Source organism: Uranotaenia lowii, chromosome 1, assembly GCF_029784155.1.
Source record: "Uranotaenia lowii strain MFRU-FL chromosome 1, ASM2978415v1, whole genome shotgun sequence".
Taxonomy (NCBI): domain Eukaryota; kingdom Metazoa; phylum Arthropoda; class Insecta; order Diptera; family Culicidae; genus Uranotaenia; species Uranotaenia lowii.
In genome coordinates, this window is record NC_073691.1 from 153,031,895 (window position 1) to 153,050,325 (window position 18,431).

General features: G+C 40.7%; 1 protein-coding gene across 1 annotated transcript in view; it reads right to left on the reverse strand.

The window, feature by feature from the left end:
* Window positions 1-18,431, reverse strand: part of LOC129740561 (uncharacterized) — a 545,556-nt gene that overhangs the window by 156,104 nt on the left and 371,021 nt on the right. The window lies entirely within an intron of this gene.

The following is an 18,431-nucleotide window of genomic DNA, read 5'->3' on the forward strand; positions in this document are numbered from 1 at the left end:
CACGGAATCGTCCATCTTGTGACAGGCAATCGTAATCGTAGGCATGGTAGGCGAACAATTCGCTGTCAAAAAGCGCACCGTCTCCACCCCCCACCAATGAGAAACTTTTGGTACCCCTTGCCTAGTTTTCCTCAATATGCACTCACCCTACTGGAGGCACTCTGGTTTAAATGTTTACATCATCACACGGTTAAGCGAGACTACTCAAATTAAGTTCGTAGTAACACAACAGTGTTGCCAGATATTATGGGTAAGAGTACCAAAGTACTCATTCAGAAATGAGTTGTTAGCACCGACATGGCCGTTCTCTCTAAAAGAGCCCCTGATCGTCGAAGTGTGTTTGGCAGTTCGTTTAGGGATTCATTCGTCAACACTAAGCGCGATGACTTAGCAGAAGAGAAGAACACAAGATAGCTTCTAGAGTATTCATACCGCATTGTGGAGATCGGAGCAGTTAACAGTTTATAGTTTATACCTGGGGGAGGAAGACTGAAATTCGCTGTATCGTTTTCTGTATCGTTTTTTTACTTTTCGGCAAAAAGCCAACAATTGTTGAATAGATTTGTATTCGTTCAAATTTCAACTTTAGATGATCATTTTCGTGTAGCGAGTCATGTAACTCAGTTGTTTAGGTACTAAATTCAAGTCTTCTGAGTTAATTGCTGCAGATTCAAAAGTATAAACATCGAAATTGAATACACCAGCTAGATTATCCAATACCAGTCTGTCAACTCTGTCGTAAATGTAAACTTTGAACTATATAAAAATGTTGTTCGATTCATGGGATCTTCCCAAAATCTAAATCTTTTATTAGCTATTTTAGAACAACCATTAATCAAACAATTTTATCTATCAGCTTCAAAAACTTCAACGAAATTTGAGCGACTCAATACTCCTGATCATGCAAGAATGTGCCAGAGCAAAACAAAACCTAATTAAATCATTGTTTTATGCAAAACAAGTGCTTTTCAGCATAAAAAAAGTGTTATTGAAAATCACTAATAAGAAAGTAAAAATTTGAACCTTCACACTGGTCGGTAGATTGATGAGAGAAATTTGACGTTTGAAAGATTTTTTCCTTTTTTTATTCAGTCTTCCTCCCCCAGGTTTATACTTATAATCTTTGAAGGTTTATTGTAATATCAATCCACTGTGAGTATTAAAGTTGTTCCGCAAAACTCTTCTTCCTTTTCTAACAATTGATCTACAAATGTAGGATAGTGCGATCTGAGAGTTGCACCACAGTCCAGTGTAGGACCGTTTCGATTTTGCTAGGTTAGGGGATAACAAGATGTAGGTATGGAAAATGATCTTGTTAAACCTTTTGCTAATAAAATTTATTTGTAGTTTTGAGCCCCACAAAAAGTGCCGCTTCAGAAACGACTTTCCTTCATCCGAACAGAGTACTTTCCCGGTTAGGGAATATGATAAGTGGGGAGTGAGACACTAGCAATCGCTAATGAATTGTGTAGTTATGTAATCTCTAGACTGATGCAACATGAATAAAGATAACTCTATTCCACCACTGAAACCTGCGTTGATTACTCATTTCAACAATTCTGTATTTCGTATATTGAAAATAAAAAAACACAAAAATATGCCAACCCAAGCAACAAAAAATCCCATATCTATTTACTTAAACTCATGCCTCCAAAGTTCGAATTTCGCTGAACAAAGGTTCCGAAGGGAATTGGTACCGAATTTTCTCTAATGTGAGCATGAAAGTTCCAAAAAGTTCCTCGATTAGCCTTTTTTGTGACATGTCATTCGCATCATTCAGAATAAAAGTTACAAATTGGGTCTCAAACAGCCTTCTTTGGACTCGAAGTTCCAAGGAGTTCCCTAAATAGCCTTCTTTGAACTTCAAGTTCCAAGAAGTTCCTCAAATAGTCTTTTATGAGACATGTCTGCCATTTCGTGAATATGAAATGTGAACGAACATCACAAAAGGGCATATAATCAATAAATCATTTTTTTGAGCTTGGAAATTGTTGAAATGTGTAATTTATATTGAAACTTCAACTCAGAACAATTTGGAGCTAATTCGCAAAGGATTGTTTTTTAAAAGAGTAAATGTTTTGACTTTAAAAAACTTCGTTCAACTGTATTGTGAAGCAATGCATGAATTCAATATCAAGATAAACTTAAGAATTTGTATATTTTTATGCTTAACAGTTATAAAAATGGAATTCTAATTTTTTTAAACTGATATTATTTTCACGGATGTTTGATTTAAATGCCGTTTCGTAATGTTTCTGAATAATAATCAACATGCGTTATTATTACCACTCCGAATATCTAGGCGAGGCGTCATGGCAGCGTGTTTGGCTATCATCTCGGAGGGTTGCGGTTCAAATCTAGTATCAGGACTGATTTTTTTCATTAGGTTGTGTGATTGCTTGAGTAAGCGAATCAAACAAATGAGTAGTAGAACTTGCGTGCGTGCCGGCAGGTATCGAACAAAGTTGTTAATACAAAGCAATTAAGTAAGATGAATTGAGGTGATGGGAGGAATAAAGATGGATGCTGAGAAACCTGCAAGCACCACATGGGCTGGTGGTGACCAAAGTAAGAGAGGCGAGGAGGTATTTTTTTGTTTTTGCTAATTAAACGTTTCCTTGTGGGCTGAACAGAAGGCTGTTCAAATCTGTAATGGAACTTCGAAGTTTCAAGAAAAACTTAAATTTTGGGCTGAACAAAAGGAACTTCAGCACATTTATTATGCTGATTAAGCTGTGTTCGACCTTTTAAACGAGACTTTTGGTTGCTTAGGAAATTACCTCAACTTTCCTAAACTTTTTTCAAAATTTATCTGGTATGACTCAAACAATTTTAGCGATTCATTTGATAGAAAAAACAGTTTTTATACCACTTTTTTTTAATTTTTTGTTGTCATGATCTACAAAAAATTCAAAAAATATATCCTTATGTGCAACGTATAGTTCCAACTTCAGCTTTCTTGGACACTAAGTGAAATTTTTTTTAAGCAGCTAAGCGTAGCTAATTTGGTCTTTTTTCCGAAGAATATTTTTTCAGATTTTGTTCTTAGACTTTGAATAACGGAAAACTGAAGAGTTGGAGTTGAATAATGTCTGAGAAACATATTTGAGTTACATTCTACACTATGAAATATGTAAAAATCGGTTAAGAAACAAGAGAGATATAGGGGAGAATGAGGATACTTGATCCCTGGGGTACATGATTCCTTAACTTACAAGGAACATATGTTCTAGAAAAATGTGCTTAATGGAGCAAAACAGCTGTGCTATCAGCTCAAAAAATTTTAACAAAATATTTTTTTGAGTTATTGAACTTTGTTTGAAAAATTTAACAAAATGTGACTTGAAGATCTTCTCAACATTTTTCAAATAAAGTTTTTCAAAATGTTCAATATGGCTACAATTGATCCCTAGAGTTCAAAAAGGTCTGTTTTTTCTTCTATAGATCGTAATCATTGCTGATTACAAGATTAGGATTTTTATCCAATAACTGATATTTATACAATAAATGTCTGGCAAAAAGGGCTAAGATAGTAGATTGTTCTTAAATTCCGAAAATAGCGCCTTAAAGTAAGCAATTACTTTAGGGTTGAGACATAGTTTTGGAATTTTCAACTTCTGACGTTTATAAATTGTGAAATGAGGAAAAACATGACATTCGTTTTTTAAATTTCGTTTGATTTTTTCCTCCGGAATGAAGGATCAAGTCTCCTTCAATAAAGGATCAAGTTTCCCCCAACTTCCAAAATATCGCAATTTTTTTACTTCCACGAAAATGCTTCTAGTTCATCTACGGATGCATGTATCGTTCCAACTTTCGGAGCATATAAACTTGAAATTACACGCTGTCAGAAAATGCAAAAGACGGTAAGTTAATAAATTTTTCCAAAAAGATATGATTTAAATAAGAAAAGGAGATCCCCTAATGGATTCAAGGATGTCAAATTAACACTCCAGGGACTTCAACGGGTGAAAATTTCAAGGACGGATGAGGGTTGACACTAGACACTAAGTATTCATTGCAATACAAAATTCTTACAAACTTTAATTTAAATTCCAATTTCCCTGAGGGAGGATGGTGCAAACAAGCACCGAAACGTCGGAAATGATAAAAAAGAACAAAATTGATTCATTATTGTCAAGGCTTGTTTCTAGTAATAAGTGAGACAAAAGTTGATGAAAAAACTGTTCAATTTAGGCACTTTTTTGATTTTGGCAGTTTTAGAACATGTTGCCAAAAACGAAAGGGGCCTGTATGCCACCTTTTAACGATATACACATTAAACAGAAATCACCGAATTCGGTAATTTATTTTACCGAGTCAGTTCTGTAACTTGGAAAAAAAACTAGCCAAATTATAATTTTTACGTTTGTTTTCTATCGAAATTCGTTAATTTGTGTTTTCGTCGACCAAAACGATTATTATTTTCATCGTGATGCGTTGGGCCAAATGATGGCTGGAATCTGGATCTATAACTGCAGATATTCCGATCAAAATTACCGACAACTTAAAGGAAAATCCAGTAAGTAAGCAATTTTGACACATTTCGGAAGTTATTACAGGTATTCCGGAAAATTATGGAAGCTTGTTCGGTGAAAATTTCAGATACACGGTAATAATTAATTACAGATATTTCGGAATTCAATACAGCAGTTTCAGTAAAAACAATAGTTGGTTCAGTAATAATCTGATGTTTTTCGGTAATCACTACAACTTGCTTGGTAATGATATTATCTGTCACAGTGACATAATAGTTACCGAACTCGACGACTTCCGTTTACTGTGTAGGGAGATTGAAGCCCTAAATACATAAAACAGAGTTCACGAGCTCTCTAATTTATTGTACTGAGTTTGTATTGGAATTTTGAAATTATAAACCAAACGGATTTTCCATGAATCTTCGCTTGTCGATGGTTGGGTCACTGAAGTTCGTTATCATGTCAAAAATCATGCTGTTAGTTATAAGTAAAGAATGACCGAAAACATGAAGCTGTTTTGTTTTGCCCTTATGTCTTCTAACAATACTAATCGCTCGACATCCAAGACGATTCGAGCAAAGTTGTAATGCCTTCTTACTTACTACGTAATGATCCCGCGCCGATCCTCCGGTGCATAGGGCCGTGGTAAAAGACCTCCACTGTTGACGATCCGGAGCCAGCGTCTTCACCTGGTCCCAGTCAAGATTCTCGTCGACAGTTCGGATTTCAGCGGCTAGGCTTCGCCGCCACGAATTTCTGGGTCTGCCTCTTCTTCGATGACCTTCTGGATTCCAATCTAGAGCCTCTCTGCAAATCTCGTTTTCATCTCTTCGCAGCGTGTGCCCAATCCATCTCCACTTACGTTCCCGAATCTCGATTTCTAGCGCCTTTTGATGACACCGGCGATGTAGTTCCTCATTCGAGATCCAGTTGCCAGGCCACCAAGCGCGGATGATATTCCGCAGGCAGCGGTTTACAAATACTTGCAGTTTTCGCGTCGTCACCGCATATGTGCACCAAGTTTCGCACCCGTACAGCAATACGGATTTGACGTTTGAGTTGAAGATTCGAATTTTTGTTCGTAGAGAGATCTGGCGTGACCGCCAGATGTTTCGGAGACTCGCAAACGCAAATCGGGCCTTTCTGATCCGTGTTTCGTAGTCTTTTCTGGTACCACCATCAGGCGTAATCTGGCTACCAAGATACTGGAAGCACTCCACTTTCTCAACGTGTTGCCCAGCTACCATGAAACTGGAGGGATTTCCTGTGTTGATCTCCATCGACTTGGTCTTTCCGACATTGACTTTGAGACCTGCTGCCTTGGAACTTTCGGTGAGGTCGTCGAGTATGCTCTGCATATCTGGTTGTGTTTGGGCGAGCAAAACAATATCGTCAGCCAGGTCAAGGTCGTTCAGTTGCTCCATTGTTGAAGGATTCCACGGCAATCCTCGGTTCGGTGCACAGTCAATCGATCCAATCAGAATCTTATCCATTACGATTAGAAAAAGTAGCGGTGATAGAATACATCCTTGTCTCACTCCAGCAGTTACCGGGAATGGTTCGGACAAGACACCGTCGTGCAAGACCTTGCACGAAAATTCCTCGTACTGTGCTTCGATGAGATGGACTAGTTTCTCTGGGACCCCTCGTCGCCTTAGAGCCGCCCAGATGTTTTCATGGTTAAGTCGGTCGAATGCTTTTTCGAAAAATGCAATCGAATTGTTACGGAATCCGAAAGAAATGACCGACCTGGAACTTTGGCGACGACTTTTAGCATGAATGCTTTCTTACATTAAAAAAAAAAGAATAAAATTGGGATTCGAATTCGAAAATCAGAATTGAATAACCTCCGTTATCAGAAATATCTTACCAGTCAAATGATTTTTTGCTAAGTAACACCGAACTTCAATCTTTACAATCTGCACCGAACGCCATTCAGTTTCAGGTAGCACATAAAATTTAACTGCCAATTGTTATTCTACTTTCTGTTTACAAGTTTTTTCATTGATTTCATAATTTCTTATACGCGCAGCTTCGCAGCCGTTTCAAATATGTTATGTTCAGAACGGATTTTTTTCCCAACTCCCCAAAAATAAACCCGATAACGGTTTCGCAAATTGAAAGCCAGCCAATGGAATACATTAAACTCGTGAGGCAAAATAGAAAATCGAAAAACTTTTTTCTCGTGGCGCCCAGCATAGCCATTTTGACGGTAGTCGGAGTTCAGCGCGTTTTCCCTTTACCAGGTTGCCACCAGGTGAAGCATATTCCTCCTCGTTGTGAACAAATTCCCATAAATCATAACGAAAAAAAGGTGAGCAATTTCGATAGGAAGAAAACCTATTGCTACTCGAACTGGATTGAAAGGAAGAAAATGATGAAGAATATAGCCCAGCATTGGCTTGCTCAAGACGGGAAAGTCAAACGAAGAAAAAGAAACACATTAGAAGCATGTGTTGTAACACTTTCGAATTCGAACGGTTGGGACTGGAGCGAGCAAGGTTTTCCGAATTGGATTTTCCCGAACGTGTATTCGGGCGAAAAACTCTAGAATACTTTTCCATTCCTGATTTTGATACTGTATTATTTCTGTTAAATGTTTCTATTCAAAATTGATTTTTATCTTCATTTTGTTGCTTATCCTGATAATGATCAAAATCTGAATCAGAATCATGCGAAAAATTTTGCATCTCGGTCTTTTAACTGAAGCACCGCAGTCAAACTAGAATGCTTCTTGTTGGTGTTAATAAAATCAGCCCGACAGAAGTCATGAGCAGATGCGTCGAAGTCCTTAACAAAAGCGAGCAAACGGGATTGAAATATCGAACTCCAGCGGCGATGATTCTCTACAGTTATACTTAATCATGCTCTTAGCTTAGAGAACAGACGTACAAGCTAACCATGGCAGTTTTGTAAAAGTCCCAACGATTGTTTTGAATTTTTTTGGCTGAGCTCCAGAAGTCTCTGAAGACATCAAAGAGAAAGGTCGAAATAAAATTGCAATTGAAACAAGATTCAACAACAAAAATACAGTTAGCTTTTAAAGGGTAGAACGAGTTAAAATTATCTTTAAAAACTTCACTCATGAGTTCCCTGAGAGCAGACAAAAGACAAACGGCAAAAAGCAAAAAGCAAAAGGCAAAATGCAAAAGGAAAAAGGCGAAAGGCAAAATGCAAAAGGCAAAAGGCAAAAGGCAAATAGGCAAATAGGCAAATAGGCAAATAGGCAAATAGGCAAATAGGCAAATAGGCAAATAGGCAAATAGGCAAATAGGCAAATAGGCAAATAGGCAAATAGGCAAATAGGCAAATAGGCAAATAGGCAAATAGGCAAATAGGCAAATAGGCAAATAGGCAAATAGGCAAATAGGCAAATAGGCAAATAGGCAAATAGGCAAATAGGCAAATAGGTAAATAGGCAAATAGGCAAATAGGCAAAGAGGCAAATAGGCAAAAATGCAAATAGGCAAATAGGCAAATAGGCAAAAAGGCAAATAGGCAAATAGGCAAATAGGCAAATAGGCAAATAGGCAAATAGGCAAATAGGCAAATAGGCAAATAGGCAAATAGGCAAATAGGCAAATAGGTAAAAATGCAAATAGGCAAAAAGGCAAAAAGGCAAAAAGGCAAAAAGGCAAAAAGGCAAAAAGGCAAAAAGGCAAAAAGGCAAAAAGGCAAAAAGGCAAAAAGGCAAAAAGGCAAAAAGGCAAAAAGGCAAAAAGGCAAAAAGGCAAAAAGGCAAAAAGGCAAAAAGGCAAAAAGGCAAAAAGGCAAAAAGGCAAAAAGGCAAAAAGGCAAAAAGGCAAAAAGGCAAAAAGGCAAAAAGGCAAAAAGGCAAAAAGGCAAAAAGGCAAAAAGGCAAAAAGGCAAAAAGGCAAAAAGGCAAAAAGGCAAAAAGGCAAAAAGGCAAAAAGGCAAAAAGGCAAAAAGGCAAAAAGGCAAAAAGGCAAAAAGGCAAAAAGGCAAAAAGGCAAAAAGGCAAAAAGGCAAAAAGGCAAAAAGGCAAAAAGGCAAAAAGGCAAAAAGGCAAAAAGGCAAAAAGGCAAAAAGGCAAAAAGGCAAAAAGGCAAAAAGGCAAAAAGGCAAAAAGGCAAAAAGGCAAAAAGGCAAAAAGGCAAAAAGGCACAAAGGCAAAAAGGCAAAAAGGCAAAAAGGCAAAAAGGCAAAAAGGCAAAAAGGCAAAAAGGCAAAAACGGCAAAAAGGCAAAAAGGCAAAAAGGCAAAAACGACAAAAAGGCAAAAAGGCAAAAAGACAAAAAGACAAAAAGGCTAAAAGGCAAAAAGGCAAAAAGGCAAAAAGGCAAAAAGGCAAAAAGGCAAAAAGGCAAAAAGGCAAAAAGGCAAAAAGGCAAAAAGGCAAAAAGGCAAAAAGGCAAAAAGGCAAAAAGGCAAAAAGGCAAAAAGGCAAAAAGGCAAAAAGGCAAAAAGGCAAAAAGGCAAAAAGGCAAAACGGCAAAAAGGCAAAAAGGCAAAAAGGCAAAAAGGCAAAAAGGCAAAAAGGCAAAAAGGCAAAAAGGCAAAAAGGCAAAAAGGCAAAAAGGCAAAAAGGCAAAAAGGCAAAAAGGCAAAAAGGCAAAAAGGCAAAAAGGCAAAAAGGCAAAAAGGCAAAAAGGCAAAAAGGCAAAAAGGCAAAAAGGCAAAAAGGCAAAAAGGCAAAAAGGCAAAAAGGCAAAAAGGCAAAAAGGCAAAAAGGCAAAAAGGCAAAAAGGCAAAAAGGCAAAAAGGCAAAAAGGCAAAAAGGCAAAAAGGCAAAAAGGCAAAAAGGCAAAAAGGCAAAAAGGCAAAAAGGCAAAAAGGCAAAAAGGCAAAAAGGCAAAAAGGCAAAAAGGCAAAAAGGCAAAAAGGCAAAAAGGCAAAAAGGCAAAAAGGCAAAAAGGCAAAAAGGCAAAAAGGCAAAAAGGCAAAAAGGCAAAAAGGCAAAAAGGCAAAAAGGCAAAAAGGCAAAAAGGCAAAAAGGCAAAAAGGCAAAAAGGCAAAAAGGCAAAAAGGCAAAAAGGCAAAAAGGCAAAAAGGCAAAAACGACAAAAAGGCAAAAAGGCAAAAAGACAAAAAGACAAAAAGGCTAAAAGGCAAAAAGGCAAAAAGGCAAAAAGGCAAAAAGGCAAAAAGGCAAAAAGGCAAAAAGGCAAAAAGGCAAAAAGGCAAAAAGGCAAAAAGGCAAAAAGGCAAAAAGGCAAAAAGGCAAAAAGGCAAAAAGGCAAAAAGGCAAAAAGGCAAAAAGGCAAAAAGGCAAAACGGCAAAAAGGCAAAAAGGCAAAAAGGCAAAAAGGCAAAAAGGCAAAAAGGCAAAAAGGCAAAAAGGCAAAAAGGCAAAAAGGCAAAAAGGCAAAAAGGCAAAAAGGCAAAAAGGCAAAAAGGCAAAAAGGCAAAAAGGCAAAAAGGCAAAAAGGCAAAAAGGCAAAAAGGCAAAAAGGCAAAAAGGCAAAAAGGCAAAAAGGCAAAAAGGCAAAAAGGCAAAAAGGCAAAAAGGCAAAAAGGCAAAAAGGCAAAAAGGCAAAAAGGCAAAAAGGCAAAAAGGCAAAAAGGCAAAAAGGCAAAAAGGCAAAAAGGCAAAAAGGCAAAAAGGCAAAAAGGCAAAAAGGCAAAAAGGCAAAAAGGCAAAAAGGCAAAAAGGCAAAAAGGCAAAAAGGCAAAAAGGCAAAAAGGCAAAAAGGCAAAAAGGCAAAAAGGCAAAAAGGCAAAAAGGCAAAAAGGCAAAAAGGCAAAAAGGCAAAAAGGCAAAAAGGCAAAAAGGCAAAAAGGCAAAAAGGCAAAAAGGCAAAAAGGCAAAAAGGCAAAAAGGCAAAAAGGCAAAAAGGCAAAAAGGCAAAAAGGCAAAAATGCAAAAAGGCAAAAAGGCAAAAAGGCAAAAAGGCAAAAAGACAAAAAGGCAAATAGGCAAATAGGCAAAGAGGCAATTCGGCAAATAGGCAAATCGTCAAATAAGCGAATAGGCAAATAGGCAAACCGGCAAATCGATAAATTGGCAAATCGGCAAATCGGCAGATCGGCAGATCAGCAAATAGGCAAATCGGCAAATAGGCAAATTGGCAAATTGGCAAATCGACAAATAGGCAAACAGACCAATGGGCACATTGGTAAATTGGTAAAAATCGGCAAATCGGCAAATCGGCAAATCGGCAAATCGGTAAATCGGCAAACAGGCAAATCGGAAAATCGGCAAATAGACAAATCGGCAAATAGGCAAATAGGCAAATCGGAAAATAGACAAATGGTCTAATTGGCAAATCGGCAAATAGGTGAATCGGCAAAGTGGCGAATCGGCAAATCAGCAAATCGGTTAAAAGGCAAAAAGGCAAATAGGCAAATCGGCAAATCGGCAAATAGGCAAATAGGTAAATCGGCAAATAGGCAAATAGACAAATGGTCAAATGGGCGAATCGGCAAATAGGTGAATCGGAAATAGGCGAATCGGCAAATCAGCAAATCGGTGAAAAGGCAAAAAGGTTAATAGGCAAATCGGCAAAAAGGCAAATATGCAAAATGGCAAATCGGAAATCGGCAATCTGCAAATCGGTGAATTAGCAAATCGGCAGATCGGCAAAAAGGCAAATAAACAAATCGGCAAATCGACGAATTGGCAAATAGACAAATGGGCAAATGGGCAAATAGGCCGAAAAGGTCAAATAGGCTTATGAGGAGAAAAGCTCTATTAGGGCAAATAGGCTTGTTAGACCAAGTAATAAAAGGCACTTTTCATAAAAAAAAATCTATCTGGAGGTTAGTTTCGTGTTGATTATTAACATTTTTTTTAAATCGAATTAAAGCCAATAATTGAACCAAAAAAACATCGAGTGACACTCAAAAAGTCCATCTGGATTTTGTTGAAAAAGCATCTATTATAAAATTGGTGTTCAATAGTTTTTAATGTGGTATTGAAGATACAATTATAAAAAAAAAACCTGAAGCACTCTTTTCCGATCATCTCCTTTCGGCGAATCTGACAAATCGGCTCAAACCATCGTAAACGTAGGGCAATGGACTCAGCGAAAAGAAACCATGGAGTATAAAAAATAAAAACTGGTGACGTGCAAGATGGAAAATATTTCCAATATGGGTATTCTCGCTGATGCTGGTAGGAGCGTGGAGCATGGAGCAAAAAACACACTGGCGACAACCTGCCAGAAGTCGGGGACCCGGGGAAGGAAAAACTGTGAAGCCAAAAAAATATTGTATAAGTAAAAACCTCCGGAAAATAAACGCGCTGCCAGCGGCAGAGCAGAGTGTCGAACTCGCTGGAAAGTTATTGAACTGAAACTTTCCGAAGCGGTTTTTTTTCCTCTCCGGCTGACTCTCTCTCTTTCTCCCCAGCAAAATTGTGCTGTCGCCGAATCAATTTTTTTCCCGCCTCTTCAACCGATTTCCAACCAAGGTAGTCCCGGTTCCGACTTCCGGTTTAAAGTTTTGAATTGCTGCTCCTAGGTTAGTTGCAGTTCTGGGAAATGTTTCCAGTCCCCCATCCGGTTACGGACACCATTTATTGGGAAAGCGTTTCCTTTTTTTTTGTAAATCCTAACTTCAAATCGAATATGTCAATGGGTAACATATTCGTTTGAAAATTGAGAAAACTAGCTTATGGAATAAGTTCGTGGTTCGAGAAATTTAATTTTTGTTCGAAACTACAATTTCCCATTTAGAATTAAATTAAAACGCATTACATGTCACTTCACTTGAAGTATTCATTACTTAGCCAAAAAGAAAACATACAAGTAGTACAAGTTTCGAAAATTCGTTTTCCTGGTAGAGAATTTTTATTTCAGTAGTCAACGGAAGAATGAGAAAAAAGATGGATGTGCTCAAAAACCCAATTGCTGAAAAACTCTGATGGAGCGAGCTGCACTTTTCTGTGTTCTGGGATACGAATGAAAAGGTTTTGAATAACATTTTTGCAATCACGAAGAGGGACAGAATGCAGAAAGTCCAAACATGAACTGGCTGGTAAATAATATGTGGAAGTGCCGGTCGAAAACGGAGTCATTTTTCACTTGAAACCGAATCGTTTGTATATGAATACTCTGCTTCATTTTTCAGCCCCGATGTTTGGCAGGGTGAGTTTGATTTGAGTGCAATGTTTGGTTTCCATCAGTGTGTGCGCCACACTTCCAGGGTTTCGAGAAGTTTCTCTGGTAACTGGCAAGTTTGTGGGGAAAAGGGACTGAATGAAATTTATTCCAAAAACTCATCAGTTTGCAGAAAACCCGTAACATAAGCTACAAGCCCCAGCTCGATGAAAGTTGCGAAAGCATTTAAATTAGAAAAAAACATAAATTAAAATTTTGTTCAATCAATTAAATTGATGAAAGTTTAGCTTAAATCGGTTTTGGTGTTTCCTTTATTTAAACTTTTTCTTTTTATCTTCGAAGTTGAAGCTTTCCTAAATATTTCTCCAGTCACGCCTTCGTTTATCGGAGCCACAGCCATATACAAAAAGGCTAAGCTTAGCCACTCGATATTTGAACTAACCTTCAAGGGTGGAAGCATCCTTGGTTGCTTCGCTTTAACTAAGCCGGATCAATTTTACTCGTCCCTCCATTCATTTTGTCTTATTTACAGGAGCAGAATCGATTTCAAACCATTCTTCAGCCACTCTGCCTTTTGGCCGAAACCGAACTATTACCTATACTTTGTGGTATTTTCCGAAGCCGGATTATTTTTCTTAATTAACTGACTGATCTGTGTTTTTATAACCGAAGTCCTCAACTGGGCTGAAGTTTACAACAGGACCGAAGTCTTCAACTGGACCCAAGTCCTCAACTGGACTGAGGTCCTCAACTGGACAGAAGTCCTCAACCGGACCGAAGTCCCCAACTGGAGCGAAGTCCTCATCTGGGCCGAGGTCCTCAACTGGATCGAAGTCCTCAACTGGACCGCAGTCCTCAACTGGGCCGATATCCTCAACTGGACCGAAGTCCTTAACTGGGCCGAAGTCCTCAACTAGACTGAAGTCTCCTGAAGCCCTTAACTGGACCAAAGTGATCACCAAAAGCAGAGTACTTGACTGGTGGTTTTTGCCTTACTGGACCGAAGTTCTCAACTGAACCGAAGTTCTCAACTGAACCGAAGTCCTCAACTAGGCCGATTTCCTCAACTGGATCAAAGTCCTCAACTGGATCGAAAACCTCAACTGGGCCGAAGTCCTCAACTGGACCGAAGTCCTCAACTGGTCTGAAGTCCTCAACTGGACCAAAGTCCTCAACTTTGCCGAAGTCCTCAACTGGACTGAAGTCTTCAACAAGCACAGAGTCCTCGAATGGTGGTTTTTGCCTTACTGAACCGAAGTCTTCAACTGGACCGAAGTCTGCAACTGGTCTGAAGTCCTCAACTGGGCCGAATTCCTCAACTGGACCGAAGCCCTCAGCTGGACCGAAGTCCTCAACGGGACCGAAGTCCTCAACTGGACCGAAGTCTTCAAATGGACCGAAGTCCTCAACCGGACCGACGTCCTCAACTGGACCAACGTCCTCCACTGGGTCGAAGTCCTCAACTAGACCGAAGTCCTCAACTGGACCGAAGTCCTCAACTAGGTCGTAGTCCTCAACTGGACCAAAGTCCTCAACTGGACCAAAGTCCTCAACTTGACCGAAGTCCTTGACTGGACCGAAGTCCTCAACAAGGCCGAAATCCTCAACAGGACCAAAGTCCTCAACTGGACCGAAGTCCTCAACTGGACCGAAGCCCTTAACTGGACCGAAGTCCTCACCTAGAGCGGAGTCTTCGACTGGTGGTTTTTGCTTTACTGGACCGAAGTCCTCAACTGGACCGAAGTCCTCAACTTAGTCGTAGTCCTCAACTGGACCGATGTTCTCAACTGGACCGAAGTCATTAACTGGACCGAAGTCCTCTACTGGACCCAAGGTCATCAACTGGAGCGGAGTCCTCGACTGGTGGTTTTTGCCTTACTGGACCGAAGTCCTCACATGGATCAAATTTCTCAACTGGACCGCAGTTCCTAACTGGACCGAAGCCCTCAACTCTGCCGAAGTCCTCAACTGGACCGAAGTCCTCAACAAGCCCGAGATCTTCAACTCGACCGAAGTCCTTAACCGAACCGAAGTCTGCAACCGGTCTGAAGTCCTCAACTGGGCCGAATTCCCCAACTGGACCTAAGTCCTCAACTGGACCGAAGTACTCAACTGGACCGAAGTCCTCAACTGGACCGAAGTCCTCAAATGGACCGATGTCCTCAACCAGACCGACGGCCTCAACTGGACCGATGTCCTCAACTGGGTCGAAGTCCTCAACTAGACCGAAGTCCTCAATTAGACCGAAGCCCTTAACTGGACCGAAATCCTCACCTAGAGCGGAGTCTTCGACTGGTGGTTTTTGCCTTACTGGACCGAAGTCCTCAACTGGACCGAAGTCCTCAACTGGACCGAAGTCCTCAACTGGACCGAAGTCCTCAACTGGACCGAAGTCCTCAACTAGGTCGTAGTCCTCAACTGGACCAAAGTCCTCAACTGGACCGAAGTCCTTGACTGGACCGAAGTCCTTAACAAGGCCGAAATCCTCAACAGGACCAAAGTCCTCAACTGGACCGAAGTCCTCAACTGGACCGAAGTCCTCAACTAGATCGAAGTCCTCAACAAGGCCGAAGTCTTCAACAGGACCAAAGTCCTCAACTGGACCAAAGTCCTCAACTGGACTGAAGTCCTCAACTGGGCCAAAAACCTCAACCAAGCGGAGTCCTCAGCTGGTGGTTTTTGCCTTACTGGATCGAAGTCCTCAACTGGACCGAAGTACTCAACTGGACCGAAGTCCTCAACTGAACCGAAGTCCTCAAATGGACCGAAGTCCTCAACCAGACCGACGTCCTCAACTGGACCGACGTCCTCAACTGGGTCGAAGTCCTCAACTAGACCGAAGTCCTCAAAAAGACCGAAGACCTTAACTGGACCGAAGTCCTCAAGTGGACCGAAGTCTTCAACTAGAGCGGAGTCCTAGACTGGTGGTTTTTGCCTCACTGGACCGAATTCCACTACTGGACCAAAGTCCTCAACTGGACCGAAGTCGTCTTCAACTGAGCCGAAGTCCTCAACCGGAGCGGAGTCCTCGACTGGTGGTTTTTGCCTTACTGGACCGAAGTTCACAACTGGACCGAAATCCTCAACTGAACCGAAGTCCTCAACTAGAACGAAGTACTCAACTGAACCGAAGTGCTCAACTGGGTTGAAGTCCTCAACTAGAGCGAAGTCCTCGACTGGTGGTTTTTGCCTTACTGGACCGAAGTCCTTAACTGGACCGAAGTCCTCAACTGGACCGAAGCCCTCAAATAGAGCTGAGTCCTCGACTGGTGGTATTTGCCTTACTGGACCGAAGTCCTCACATGGATCAAATTTCTCAACTGGACCGAAGTTCCTAACTGGACCGAAGCCCTCAACTCTGCCGAAGTCCTCAACTGGACCGAAGTCCTCAACAAGCCCGAGATCCTCAACTGGACCGAAGTCCTTAACCGAACCGAAGTCTGCAACCGGTCTGAAGTCCTCAACTGGGCCGAATTCCCCAACTGGACCGAAGTCCTCAAGTGGACCGAAGTACTCAACTGGACCGAAGTCCTCAACTGGACCGAAGTCCTCAAATGGACCGAAATCCTCAACCAGACCGACGTCCTCAACTGGACCGACGTCCTCAACTGGGTCGAAGTCCTCAACTAGACTGAAGTCCTCAATAAGACCGAAGCCCTTAACTGGACCGAAAACCTTACCTAGAGCGGAGTCTTCGACTGGTGGTTTTTGCCTTACTGGACCGAAGTCCTCAACTGGACCGAAGTCCTCAACTAGGTCGTAGTCCTCAACTGGACCAAAGTCCTCAACTGGACCAAAGTCCTCAACTGGACCGAAGTCCTCAACTTGATCGAAGTCCTCAAAAAGGCCGAAGTCTTCAACAGGACCAAAGTCCTCAACTGGACCAAAGTCCTCAACTGGACCGAAGTCCTCAACTGGACTGAAGTCCTCAACTGGGCCGAAAACCTCAACCGAAGCGGAGTCCTCGACTGGTGGTTTTTGCCTTACTGGACCGAAGTCCTCAACTGAACCGAAGTCCTCAACTAGAACGAAGTACTCAACTGAACCGAAGTGCTCAACTGGGTTGAAGTTCTCAACTAGAGCGAAGTCCTCGACTGGTGGTTTTTGCCTTACTGGACCGAAGTCCTCAACTGGACCGAAGTCCTCAACTGGACCGAAGTTCTCAACTGGACCAAAGTCCTCACTTGGACCAAAGTTCTCAACTGGACCGAAGTCCTCAACTAGACCGAAGTCTTCAACTAGAGCGGAGTACTCGACTGGTGGTTTATGCCTCACTTAACCGAAGTCCTCAACTGGACCGAAGTCCTCAACTTGAACGGAGTCCAAGACTGGTGGTTTGTGCCTTACTGGACCGAAGTTCTCTACTGGACCGAAGTTCTCTACTGGACCGAAGTTCTCAACTGGACCGAAGCCCTCAACTGAACCGGAATCCTCAACTGGACTGAAGTCCTCAACTGAACCGAAATCTTCAACTGGACCGAAGTCCTCAACTAGACCGAAGTCTTCAACTAGAGCGGAGTACTCGACTGGTGGTTCATGCCTCACTGGACCGAAGTCCTCCACTGGACCGAAGTCCTCAACTTGAACGGAGTCTTCGAGTGAACCGAAGTCCTCAACTTAGATCAAAGTCCGAAGTCATCATCACCACATCAAAGCTCGATTCCAACTGCCATTCTGCCGCACCCCGTCCCTTAAAATTATGCTTTCCGCCGGTCAACATGCTGGAAAGAAAACAACCAAAAATGTTTGTAACAAATAATTTAAACGTTCACAAAAAATAAACTAACCACTTAAAATTACAAAATCACTTTTTACTTAAAAAAAAAACTAATGGCTCAGCAACGGGTTAGTGCTTGGTATGACGATGAAAAAATGACTGATGGAATGAATGTGTTCATTGTTTTTTTTTTCACAATGTCACTTCTTCTATTTTTCATAAGAAAATCCTATAAAGATTGAAAGAATTTTATAAGACTCTTATGAAAAATTATTTTGGACGCTAAAAAACGGTACAAAAGACGTGTCTTAGGATATTTATAATAAAATTTCCTCTGAGTGTAGAATTGAATACCCGTGAAATATTGTTGGTAAAATACTTTCCTCTCCGTTTCTTTTTTTCAAAATTATAATCTTCTTTTAAAGAATATTCAATAACAAAAAAGAAATCAATTTGCGTAAAGAATTCCTTGGAAAATAAACTTTCCCCTGGGTGCATCTGGCAGAATTGCCGGAACGTGCGGATGTCAAAAAAGTCTTTTCGCACTAATGTTGTGTGTTCCTTCTCTAGGGATCGACCTTTCTGGCTTAGCCGAATCGTTGCTATTTTTTTTTTATTCAAAATGCAATCCAAAATTGTGAGGGGAACACCGACACTATTTTTCATATGATACAGAAAGCACATTGCCGCTGGCACATATTTGCCGTTTAGTGAAGAGTGGCCATGCAGAAAATTGATACGAAGTTAATGTAATTTTTTTTCTTCGTTCACACAATATAAATATGCCAATGTTTTAATAGTTTATTCTGCTAGACTTTGTTTTGTGTGTAGTTTTCACATGAACAAAGCATCCTTTTCTATACGCCCTTTGAAACAACTGTGCTAAATGCTCCCTAGGTCTAGGGGAAAATAAGGATTTTTTTGTAGAATGCACCGGTACTTTCACATTTCAGCAAACGGACGGCTTGTGGCAGCTTTTCTTCGGGATGCAAAACAAAATGAACCTAAACGAAACCGAACCTGCAACAACAACAAAAAATAGAAGGATGAAACTAAAAATAAAATACAGAATGGAGCAAAATAAAGCCCAACCACAGTGACGGATGTTGAAGAAACTGAAAAGTGGAATTTATAAAATATTTCCCTTACCAACGCTTCCGGGATCTTAGAGGATTGAGAAGAGTTTGTTGGCAGACGTGGGCTTAGTTTTTTTTG